At 46.0% G+C, this 13,066-nt stretch overlaps 1 long non-coding RNA gene across 2 annotated transcripts; it reads right to left on the reverse strand.

The window, feature by feature from the left end:
• Window positions 1-260: 260 nt before the first annotated feature.
• LOC306815859 lies at window positions 261-10,852 on the reverse strand. 2 transcript variants are annotated; one of them, XR_013777498.1, is made up of 3 exons: window positions 10,404-10,852; window positions 9,901-10,069; window positions 261-555 (listed from the first exon to the last, which is right to left on the reverse strand). It is a non-coding gene; the product is annotated as an uncharacterized lncRNA (long non-coding RNA). The 2 variants fall into 2 exon arrangements; XR_013777499.1 differs by having other exon boundaries at window positions 261-558.
• Between the last annotated feature and the right edge of the window lie 2,214 nt (window positions 10,853-13,066).

Consider the following 13,066-nt stretch of genomic DNA (forward strand, 5'->3'; position numbering starts at 1 on the left):
ATACAAATCATAATGCATGTTAGAATCTCACTGGAACAAGATGAAATGCCTTAGAGACAGTTTCAGAGCACAAGGCAGTGCTCCTATAATTTGCACAAAGGTAATTTACAGTTAATCTGTAACAATGTTGCAATGAGACAATGTTACAGTGCAGGTTTCTTTGTGGCTAGATGTGAAGATATAACTAGAACAGCAATTCTAATATATTTGAAATGAAAATCTACACTAAGCCCCTTGCATCAATTCCCTGTTTGAAGAAAACTACTGCACTTTACCTTAGAATGCATGACTTGTTTAAAACAAGATAAACTCAACAGTCAGAATGAAATAAAGCAACTGTTTTAAAGATTTAAGGACTGATATAAAAAATAAATTACATTTTTTCAAGTTAAAGAAATGGTGCTATGAAAGCTGAGTACCAAGGAGCCTTTCAATAGCTGCACTGATATCTCCTCCCGTTGCCATTAGCGCTTATAAGTTTGCTTCATGGTTCAAAAAGCCCATTGCAGTCAGCTGCTCCAGTTGTTGCTGAAATCTAACTTCTGGATTTTGTAACTGCTAAGAAGAAAAATATCAAGCTATAAATGCATAAAACATATTTGGCAAAATACAAGATTTAAACATAGCCAGTTCAAAGCCACTTCTTGTGGTTCTTATTTCTGAATGCATCTTTTTCAAATTCCCCAAATTTCATTCACAACTGAATTATTGATCAAACAAGTCAGATTAGCCTCAAATTTTAGGAGTATCTTCACTTATGTAACTTCTTTGAACTACAAGAGCAGCTGCTTGTTTAATAAAAAAGGAACAGTTAAATCTGATGTGTCCCAAGAACAGTTTTTTCATGATGTGCATGCAGACTTTTTTTTTTAATTAATTAATCTAATCTAGTAATGTGGAATAGCAAAATTTTGAGAATTTCACTGTTGGCAACAGTGAATGTGGTTGGCTATTTCTTTTTCCTTGACATAAAAGTTACCTCTTTAATGCTCCAAATATTTGTTGACTAAATTTACCAAAATTCTAGTTAGGAAAAGTTCAGCATAAGGCAAAGAGACAGATGTGCTTTATAAGCTGATCTTGCTGAAATAAGTTCCTCATAAAGTAATAGCAAAATTATCAATAATTTCAGTTGTATGACCTTCACCTCAGAGACATTTTTGAAACAGAACAATTATATGAAAATAATATGCTTTAGGTATATAAGGTCAGAGTAATACTGAGAAGACACTTTTTGAAATGAGTGAGACTGTTTACAAATCAACACAAGATTTTTGCACCTACTGCTAATTTTCCTTTTGTTCTAATTAACGTTTCATCCATTGAGAAATTCCTAGCAGTATTTTAAAGCTGCATATAATTCTAAATTAATAAAATGCAAACATACTGTCTGAAATGCAAATATTCCTCTCATCCCCATCTGCTTCCCCCCTCCCCAAGAAAACCAAACAGAAAACTGAATTGGTAGTGTAAGATCTAACAGGATAAAAATATCTATGAGAACATGGCTTCCTATAGCTATGCTTACCACCACTTTCTCATGGTTACATAAATTTTTCTGTCAGATCAGCAAGCTGAACTGCCTTATTACATGGCAACAGAGGAGCTAAGAAAAGGACTGTCCCTTTTTCCAGCAGTTTGAAATTACACTGGTGTTGGGGGTTGACTGTTTTTCTGTTACTGTGTCAATTGAAAGAATTTTTCCCATTATCATGCCAATGGAGCTGGCCGGGTTACACCCAGGGTCTCTGATGAGTCCAGACAAAAGGGGTGGGTGGGACTGGCTCCCGGAGGGGCCTCTGAGGCTTCCGGGAGGGGACTCCTATTTCCAGCGAGCTCAGAGGAGGACACCTGGGATCATCAGCCCACGCGGCGGAGCACAGGAGAGCCAGACCCTCTGCGATCACCTGCCCTGCATCTGCCCCGTTCCAGCCTCCTGCCTCTGCGGGCACAGCTGATCCCCCGGACACACACGGTGAGCGAGGAGCCGCCGCTCTAGCCCGTTCCTGCCCGGGACCGGCATGGCCGCTGCTGCCCCACCCGCTCCTGCCTCCGTTCCCGTCTGCCCCCGACAGCACCAGGCTGGGACTAAGCACAGAGACAGCGTGCTTGCATCTAAAGGGACTGACACCGAGTTATCTATTCCGTTCTGTTAGCAATTTTAACAACTGTTATTGTTTTCTGCTTGTACAGTTAGATATATTAGTAAAAGAGCTGTTATTCCCACCCCCTTATCTCTGCCTCAGAGTCCTTGATTCAAACAATTATAATACTTGGGGGAGGGAGTGGAACCAAAGTCTCTATTCCAAAGGGAAACTTCTGCCTTTACTGGCAGACACCTGTCCTTTCAAGCCAGGACAGATTTTGGCGCCCAGACGTGGAACAGAGGGCACTGAGTTAAGAGTTAAGACAGGAATAGCAGCTCTCTTAAGTGGCAATATGTTGTCTGGTTTAATCTGGTTTGTGTTCCATGTGGTCACAGCCATCTCCCTCCCATTTGCAAGCCCTTACTTGAATTTGGGCCCCCTCACCAAACTTACTCTAGCTATTATCCGATTCGTTTGGTGGATTGATTATGTCAGGAATTCATGGGTTTTTAATTTTTTCTGGGAAGCGGTTGCATGGATCCAGAGCTATCGTATTCTAACTGCGTGTTTCTGGGGTTATTTCAGTAATGGTACTTACTGTGAGGTAACGAGTGCAAGGGAAATTCTCTCCCAAACCATCACCCAGTTTTTTGAGGCTACCCCACTGGTTCTCAAGGATTTCAGATCTGTTTTAATTGCAACTGTTATTATACAGTGGCTGGTGTTGCTGATAGGCCTGTTTTACTTAGCATTCAGAAACAAGGAAATATTGGCTTGGATAACAACCCTGATACCTGCCCGATAGACTAAAGATGCTGCCCCAGAGCCTACCCCTGAAACTAGGGATGCTGCCCCAGAACCGACCGCTGCCCCAGGGACTAGGAATGCTGCCCCAGAGCCTAACCCTGCCCCACAAGCCACCGCAGAAATGAGCCACCCAGAGTGGGTGGGGGCTCTAGTGAAGGATATAGACTAAATGCTGAAAGAGCATAGCCAGATGATGAAGGAGTATTTTTCTCCAGCTGGTGAGAAACCCTCCCCCTGCCCTAAAAAGGGAGAGTCAGATGGTGCTGCAGTGGAACCCGTAGATGTTGTATCTGTCCAGGTTCCAGCTGGATCACAGGAGCAGCCACAGCCAGCAGCAGTTGCTCCTGTGGAAACTAGGAAATCTAAGATTAAAACGAGGCACTTAGATAATGGGGATCAGCAAGGAGGGTCATCACAACCAGCAAGGGAGCCAGAGGTTGAGATTGTCACCGAGTCCCTCTCATACGATAGTCTCCGTAACCTGCGTAAAGACATTGCTCGGCGGGGCCGTGAGCCTTTTACAACTTGGTTACTCCGGGTCTGGGACCTTACGGGAACAGGTGTACAACTGGATGGAACTGAGGCCAGGAATTTGGGATCCTTGGCCCAGGATTCAGGTGTGGACCAGATATTCGTAAGGGAGCAAGGCCTCCTTTCCCTCTGGGACCGGCTTTTAATGAGTGTGAGAGAAAAGTTTTTACACAGAGAGAGAATGCAGGAGCACCACCGTAGGATGCGCTGGAAAACCCTTGAGGAAGGGATCCAGCAGCTGAGAGAGACAGCAGTATTAGAGGTACTCTTTGGGAGGGATGGACAGCATGACAATGACCTTGACAAGGTCAAGTGCACAGGGCAGATGTTATGTAACTTGGCAACCTTGGGTCCATCTCAATATACCACCTACATAGCAATGATTAATGCTGATAACCACCCAGAGACAGTGGGTTCTGTTGCCAACAAACTCAGAAATTCTAAGAGCATGATGAATGGCCCAATGCAGGCCAATGTCTCTGCCATGGCCAGGGACCTCCAACAGGTCGAAGATAGGATGAGTGATATGAGGGAGGAGATGATGGAGAGAATTGAGGAGGTGAGGAAGATCAGCGTAGCACAAGTACGAGTCACAGGCCCCCAAGTCAGAGCTTCACGTCCCCCAGCTAGGGAGAGAGGGTACACCTCATGAGCTGACCTGTGGTTTTTCCTGCGAGACCATGGGGAAGACATGGGAAAATGGGATGGGAAACCCACTTCTGTCCTGGCAGCACGGGTGCATCAGCTCAGGGAGGGAAATGCTACCGAGGGAGCCGCACTAAAATGAAGGTAGCCTCAACCTCCCACAAGCAAGGTGCAGGGTATTACAGCAAGGAGGATGTTCTGTCAGATCCCTTGGAAGAAACCTCCACTATGTATGCCCAGGAAAAGAATAATAACCAGGGCTAGAGGGGCCCTGCCTCTAGCCAAGGAGAGGCATGGGATGACAGGATTTATTGGATAGTGTTAGTGCGATGGCCTGGCACATCAAAGCCACAGAAACATAAAGTGCTAGTTGATACTGGTTCCCAATGCACCCTGATACCATCAGAACATGTGGGGAAGGTACCTGTTTCCATTGTTGGGGTGATGGGGAGATCACAGGAATTCACTTTGCTGGAAGCTGAGATTAGCCTGACAGGGAAGGGGTGGCAGAAACATCCAATTGTAACTGTCCCAGGGGCACCGCGCATTCTAGGCATAGACTTCCTCAGCACCGGCTACTACAAAGACCCGAAGGGGTTCAGGTGGGCTTTTGGAATACTTACTGTAGAGACAGAGAGCATTAAGCAGTTGAACACCTTGCCTGGACTGTCAGAAAACCCCTCTGCAGTAGGACTCCTGAAAGTGACTGAGCAACATGTGCCAATTGCCACCATGACCGTGCACCACCGGCAGTACCGGACAAATCGAGATGCTGTGATCCCCATCCACAAGATGATCCTTGATCTATAGAGCCAAGGGGTGGTTAGCAAGAGCCACTCACCCTTCAACAGTCCTATCTGGCCTGTGCAGAAATCTGATGGAGAATGGAGACTGACTGTGGACTATCGGGCATTGAATGAAGTGACTCCACCGCTGAGCGCTGCCGTGCTGGACATGCTGGAACTCCAGTACGAGCTGGAGTCCAAGGCAGCAAGATGGTATGCCACCATTGACATTGCAAATGCATTCTTCTCCATACCTTTGGAAGCAGAGTTCAGGCGTCAGTTTGGTTTCACCTGGAGGGGCGTGCAGTACACCTGGAACCGACTGCTCCAGGGGTGGAAGCACAGCCCCACCATCTGCCACGGACTGATCCAGGCTGCACTGCAGAAGGGTGAGGCTCCAGAACATTTGCAGTACATCGATGACATCATTGTGTGGGAGAAACAGCAATAGAGGTATTTAAGAAAGGAGAGAAGACCATCCAGATTTTGCTGGGAGCCATTTTCACCAGTAAAAAGAGCAAAGTCAAAGGACCTGCCCGAGAGATCCAGTTCCTGGGAGTGAAGTGGCAGGATGGACGGTGCCAGATCCCCACTGAGGTCATTAATAAAATCACTGCAATGTCTCTACCAACAAGCAAGAAGGAGACATAAGCTTTTCTAGGTGCTATCGGCTTTTGGAGGATGCACGTACCTGAGTACAGCCAGATTGTGAGCCCTCTATACCAGGTCACTCGCAAGAAGAACGATTTTCATTGGGGCCTCGAACAACAGCAAGCCTTCACCCAGATCAAACAGGAAATCGCTCATGCAGTGGCCCTTGGCCCAGTCAGGACAGGACCAGAGGTAAAGAATGTGCTTTACTCGGCAGCTGGGAACCATGGTCTGTCCTTGAGCCTTTGGCAGAAGGTGCCTGGTGAGACCCGAGGCCGACCCCTGGGATTCTGGAGCAGAAGCTACAAAGGGTCTGAAGCCAACTACACTCCCACAGAGAAGGAAATCTTGGCTGCCTATGAGAGAGTTCAAGCTGCCTCAGAGGTGATTGGCACAGAAGCACAGCTTCTCCTGGCACCCTGACTGCCAGTGCTGGGGTGGATGTTCAAAGGAAATGTTCCCTCTACTCACCATGCCACCGATGCCACATGGAGCAAGTGGATTGCCCTCATCACGCAGCGCGCCCGTATTGGCAACCTGAATCGCCCTGGGATTTTGGAGATAATTACAAACTGGCCAGATTGTGAAGATTTTGGTCTCGCTGATGAAGAGGAGCAGAAGCAAGTGACCCGGGCTGAAGAAGCTCCACCGTCCAACCAGCTGCCAGCAGATGAAACACGCTACGCCCTTTTCACTGACGGTTCCTGCCGCATTGTGGGGATGAACCGGAAGTGGAAAGCTGCCGTATGGAGCCCCACATGACAGGTTGCACAAGCTACCAAAGGAGAAGGTGGATCGAGTCAACTTGCTGAACTCAAAGCTGTTCAGCTGGCCTTGGACATTGCTGAGAGAGAGAAATGGCCAAAGCTCTACCTTTACACTGATTCGTGGATGGTAGCCAATGCTCTGTGGGGTTGGCTGGAAAGGTGGAAAAAGGCTGACAGGCAACGTAGAGGAAAACCAATCTGGGCTGCTGATGAGTGGAAAGACATTGCCACTCGGGTAGAGAAGCTCCCCGTGAAAGTCCGTCATGTGGATGCCCATGTTCCCAAGAGTCGGGCTAATGAAGAACATAGGCACAATGAGCAGGTAGATAAGGCTGCTCAGATAGAGGTCTCAAAAATAGACTTAGATTGGGAACACAAGGGAGAAATGTTCCTGGCTCGATAGGCCCATGATGCCTCAGGCCATCAGGGCAGAGACGCCACCTATAAGTGGGCATGAGACCGAGGGGTGGAACTAACCATGGACAGCATCTCTCAGGTTATTCATGACTGTGACACTTGCGCTGCCATCAAACAGGCCAAGCGGGTGAAGCCCCTCTGGTATGGGGGGGCGATGGTCCAAATATAAGTATGGAGAGGCCTGGCAGATTGACTATATCACACTGCCTCAGACCTGCCAAGGCAAGCGCTACGTGCTGACCATTGTGGAAGCCACCACCGGATGGTTGGAGACCTACCCTGTGCCCCACGCCACTGCTCAGAACACCATCCTGGGCCTGGAAAAACAAGTCCTCTGGAGGCATGGTACCCCTGAAAGAATTGAGTCAGACAATGTGACTCATTTCTAAAACAGCCTTATAAACACCTGGGCTAAAGAACATGGCATCGAGTGGGTGTACCATATTCCCTACCATGAATCAGCGGCTGAGAAATTCGAACGGTGCAATGGTCTGCTTAAAACCACCTTAAAGGCACTTGGTGGGGGGACTTTCAAGAACTGGGAGATTGTTATGGGTTATGTTTTGACTATCTCCTCTCCCTACCCCCCACCATGGAGCTGCTGGCCCCTCCCCCGGGCTGTTTTATCTAGCCGGGTGTTTTTTCGGCTTTTGGGGCTTTTTGCTGCTGCTCGCTGCTGCTTGCTGCTGCTTCTGCTGCCCCCCTGCCCCCCTCCCCTCCGCTGCTCAGCTGCTTTTCCCCCGGCTGCCTAAACTGCCCCTCTCCCTTTCCCCCCCCCCCCCCCCCCCCATCCCTAAGATTTGCACCGGCTGCAGAGGAAATGGATCTGAACTTCGGAGACCACCTCTGGAAGTCTGCCAAAGAAGCTCTGCTGCCCTTCCCGGCAAAGATCTGCCGAGTTCATCTCAATCTGGGTCTGTGCTGGGAAGTGTTTCTTTTGTATTTTGTTAATAAAAAGTTTTTTCCACTTTCCCCTGAAGAAAATTCTTTCCGAGCTTGGTGAAGGAAGGAATTGAAAGGGGGGGAGGGGGCCCTTTGGAGGTCTTCTTCCTAAAATTTGCCCTAAACTTGGACAGAGATCAATCTACCAAAGGCCACATGGTTAGTGAATACCCGAGGTTCCACTAACCTAGCAGGCCCTGCCCAATCAGAGTCCTTGGGAGCAGCAGATGGAGATAAGGTTCCAGAGGTACACCTGAGAGGCATGTTAGGGAAAACTGTCTGGGTGAACTCTGCTTCCAGCAAAGACAATCCTGTTCGCTGGGTGGTTTTCACTCAAGGACCAGGTTGCACTTGGTGGGTGATGCAAAAGGATGGAGAGACCCGATGCATACCCCAAGGGGACCTTGTTCTAGGGTGAACTATCTATGATACTGTGCCTGTAACTACATGTATGTATATAATTTAAAGGTTTCAATATGATGTAGCATGTTGGCATGGAAAAAATTTGGGGTGGATAATGTTGGGGGTTGAGTGTTTTTCTGTTACTGTGTCAATTGAAAGAATTTTTCCCATTATCATGCCAATGGAGCTGGCCGGGTTACACCCAGGGTCTCTGATGAGTCCAGACAAAAGGGATGGGTGGGAACGGCTCCCGGAGGGGCCTCTGAGGCTTCCGGGAGGGGACTCCTATTTCCGGCGAGCTCGGAGGAGGACGCCTGGATCTTCAGCTCACGCGGCGGAGCACAGGCGAGCCAGACCCTCTGCGATCACCTGCCCTGCATTTGCCCTGTTCCAGCCTCCTGCCTCTGCGGACACAGCTGATCCCCCGGACACACACGGTGAGCAAGGAGCCGCTGCTCCAGCCCGTTCCCACCCGGGACCGGCGTGGCCGCTGCCGCCCCACCCGCTGCTGCCTCCGTTCCCGCCTGCCCTCGGCAGCTGCGGACTGGGCCTAAGCACAGAGACAGCGTGCTTGCATCTAAAGGGACTGACACCGAGTTATCTATTCCGTTCTGTTAGCAATTTTAACAACTGTTATTGTTTTCTGCTTGTACAGTTAGATATATTAGTAAAAGAGCTGTTATTCCCACCCCCTTATCTCTGCCTCAGAGTCCTTGATTCAAACAATTATAATACTTGGGGGGGAGTGGAACCAAAGTCTCTATTCCAAAGGGAAACTTCTGCCCTTACTGGCAGACACCTGTCCTTTCAAACCAGGACAACTGGATACGTACTACAATGTAACGGTGCTGTTTCACAAAGCTGCCACCTTTGCTTGACTTCTGGATCTCTCCAGAAAGCCTAAATCCCATTTGGTATGTTAACACAATGCATATTGTGCAATCTGATACTGCAGGATGTCAGGGAAGCATGCTACAAATTCAGGACCCAAATAACCTGAGCTACAACCAGTAACACAGAAGTAGAGACAATGATGTTCAGTATGCTTAAGTTCCTTTCTTGTCTGAGCCCACATTTCACTTGCCAGGGAACCAGTCCTCCCTTTAACACCTTAATCTTTCCAGGCATTTCAGAAACGCAAGGATATAAAGGTACGTGTATCTATCAATCAACCATTCAGAGGACACTTTTAGTCAAATGTGATTCTTTGCCAGCATTTATTTGCATGGCTATATCACTTTTAATCTTCCTCTGCTCACCTGTGACCAGAAGCATTCTGTTGGTTTACAGTGGGGAAGGGGATGTGTGTGTGGGTGGTGGTGATGTTGCCCGATCCGAAGAAAACACAAACAACCGAAGTCGTTTATGCGGTGCTTTATTGAGGGCCCGGGAGCCTGTGGACTAGCGTCCAGAGACAGAGCCCCATTTGACAGAAAATTCACACGGTTTTTATATGTTTCTTTACATGATTTCTTCATCTTAGTAAATTCTTACTTCATTTTCGATGCCTGGTACCATAATCTCTTTGACATTTAAGATTCTGCCAAAAGGTACATTCTCTAGATAAATGGATACACTCCTTAAGATAAGTAATTATTTCTGAACTACACTGCTTACATTACAAAATTTGCTATAAAGTTCATTTGCCGGTTACATGCGGCCTACTAAGCCTTAGCATAACTACTACTAATGTCAACTAATGTCGATTACTAAGGTTTATTATTATTTTAATACAATTTATTGTATCAAAATGGCAACAGTGAGTGGGGGGGTGGTGGTGCTCTCTGTGTGACTGGATATTTTAAAAAACCCAAACAAAAAAACCCACCAACCACATGCACACCAGATTACAGTGATCTACTTTACCTGAATATTTGTGCCAGCAAGTGCCTGCAACATTTGTTGGACAAACTGCTGGTGACCAGGTTCAGTGGCCCCTGATACTGGATTTGTATTTTCACTGGGAATTGAACTGGGCACAGTGGACCCTGTAGGAGCTCCAGTGCTTCCCAATCCACCTAAACCAGGATTGAATCTGCACAAATGACAGAGAAATACATCACTAACGTAGAAAATTACTTAGTTATCATCTCTTCCCATGAGATGTAATTACTAAGCAAAAATTCTGTCAAATAAAAAATGGATGACAAGTAAAGCATTAAAACAAGACCATAGACCATGGCTTAAAAGTGTGTTGCACACAAAAGTGTGACAGATTCTAAAACAAGTTCAGTGAAACTAAAAAATGCAAGAGAAATAGTCTGTAAAAACTGCATGAACCTTTATGTGTTAAAAAGAAAGACAGAAGCTGAAAAAACCCAAAATACAAGAGAAAAGTTCTTGTATACATTTGTATGACCAATTCTTACCCTGGTATAAGTCCTGGTGCTTCCACTGCTAGTGTCTGCAAGCCCTGCTGAATCTGTAGCAAAGCCTGCATTGCTCTAGGGTTTGACATAGCTGATAACGTCTCAGGATTCTGCATCTAAAAACAGGAGAGAAACTCATAATTGAATATTATACAGATGTTCAAAGTTGGCCTTTATCACTCGATGTTTTATAGGATCTGATATCCTTTCAGAACTTGCTGGTTTTCCACTTTGTATTTGAATGTTTACATTAAAGCCATCAGATTGCTTTTTTTGAGAAAATGTTGATAGATGATCAATGAGCTCTTTGAATTTCTTTTAAATAAGGAGAACATAAAGAAAAGTATTTTTCATTAATTCTTCTGGTAGACTTTATCATCTTTCTAAGCCATAAGGGTATATTAGTTCAACATAACTCTAAATTAGTCTCCTATATAATAATACTGGTAAAAACCAGGGCTGAATACAGTGAAACCTGACTAAGTAGTTGTCCTGGGTAACCCAAAATGTTATTGTAATTCATATCTATCTATGCTCAAAATTGTTGCTGTCTCTTTAAGACCCAGTGCCAAAGCCGGAAACAGAACTGCAAGAGCAGAAGGGTTGTCAGGGTCCCTTTAAAAAGTCACCCAAGCCGACCCACTTTTGTATTGTGGCATTTGCTCAAGGCAGAGGTTCCTCTTCGTGGGTTTTTTTTTGTTTCTCTCTTTCCTTTTGCCTCTCCCTGTCGCTCTTGATGAGAGAGCTGAGGCAGGGCAGACGGAGGCTCCTCTCCAGAGGGGTTCGTAACAGTAAGCAACTTGAGAAGCTGCATTTCGCAATCAGAAACAGTTTCAAAGTGAATTTTACAATACATGTTGTAATAAACGGAGCAGGGCCAAAGCCTTTATTAAATAGCAGCTCTTTTATTGAAAAATTGGGGGAAGGGAGGTCGCCAGGGGCCGACACCTGCTGCTGCTTGACTAGGCGACGCTGGAAGGAGGTTCCCATGCAGTCCTGTCCTAGGGCAGGAATGGGAATTCCAACCTCACAGGCACGTCCAGAACTCAATCGGGGCTCGTTGGTCCAGGGGTGTCACTTTTCTCAACAGCTCCTTAGTTCATGGCTAGTTAGGACTTCCACTGAAGAGGTGTTTCTTGGGAACTCTGGAAACTTTGCATATGGGGTGGTGTCTTTTGATTGACAGGGAGCAGCAGCAGGCGGCCGGAAGTGAAGTGAGGGACAGGGCGGAAGTAGGAAGTGATTGAACTACAACTGGGATTGTTTGGGAAAGTACAAACAGATGGCCAACTTGGGGATACAGAACATGCACATCAAGAACAGTAAGTTGCTTAACATTTTAACAGAGGGGACAACTCTTAAAACTATTTGTAACCCTTAATTTTATGGCTGCTGAACCTTTTTATTTACCTCACATATCGGCAGTGCGAAGACAGAGCCGGTCCTGGCTTGAGCCACCGCTCATTGGTGCTCAGGTTTTTTCCTCCCCCACTGGAGCAGGGACCCGAGGCAGCAGCACCAACACCGGAAGTGTCCAGTGGGTGGCAGGAGGAGGCAGCAAGCGGCAGCACTGACCTCACACACACCAGCAATTTTCATGTGCCACTAGAACTGCTTTGTAAGTGCCTACCTTCCCAGGAGGGTTTGTCTGCCATTTCCTTTTTGTCTCCCAGATCACACAGTCGCCTGTGGGGGCCGCAATCTTGTGGGGGGTACTCTGCCATTTTGTTTATCTTTGTTCCCAGGGAGTTAATGAGGATTAGAAATCTTGTATCTCGTGATTATTTACTATTAATTTTTGCCTGTTAATAAACTTATTTTTTTTCACTTATCTCTACTGAAAGGAATGAGAAGGAGGTGTCTACAAACAAACTGTAGGCCTGCTGGTAGGTAAAGCCAGATACTGATAGGTGAAAGAAGCAATGGGGGCAACCATAGATTCCAGAGGAATTCCACTAATTGACACAGACTGTTAGTCAAGGCTGTGCTAAATCCCCGGACTTATAATGCCTGTATAACTTAGGTCAAAGTTACAAGGTGCTTATATAGCTTGAGTTATATCAATATAACCTGATACATCAATATAACCAAAATCATTACTTTCTATACTTATATAACCTTAATCATAGCTTTTTATACCTATATAACCTGATGTAAATAATTTTCTATACAATCTAATAGCTAGTATACGGTTAACTAGCTACTTAATGTTGAATAGACAAAAAAGAAGAAAAAACTCATCATGTGGATAGCTTTAGAGATAGATAAGTATAGTACTAATGAAAAATTGGCAAATGTAAAGCCAATTAGCCACAAAATAAAGAATTTAGACCGGTTGGGACCAGACAGACCAAGGAACACTGTAACTGTGCATGCTCCGAAGACAAAATCAAAAAGTTAAAATGCAAAGAAGATCTTGGAAATCTTCATCAAAGACACCCAATGACCCCTGAATTGGGGAGGCACAAGCGCAGCGCAAAAGATCTATTTATTTATAACCATGAGATCATACTATGTAAATTAGTTCCAGCACGTATATGATGATGTTATAGTGACATAGGAACACTAAGCAATACTTACTGTATAAATATACCACAGCACTTGACAAGGGTGGGTGAGTTAGGAGGAGAAATACCCCTCACCTCCAGCACTGCAATAAACAA

Source organism: Erithacus rubecula, assembly GCF_903797595.1.
Source record: "Erithacus rubecula genome assembly, contig: scaffold_258_arrow_ctg1, whole genome shotgun sequence".
NCBI lineage: Eukaryota > Metazoa > Chordata > Aves > Passeriformes > Muscicapidae > Erithacus > Erithacus rubecula.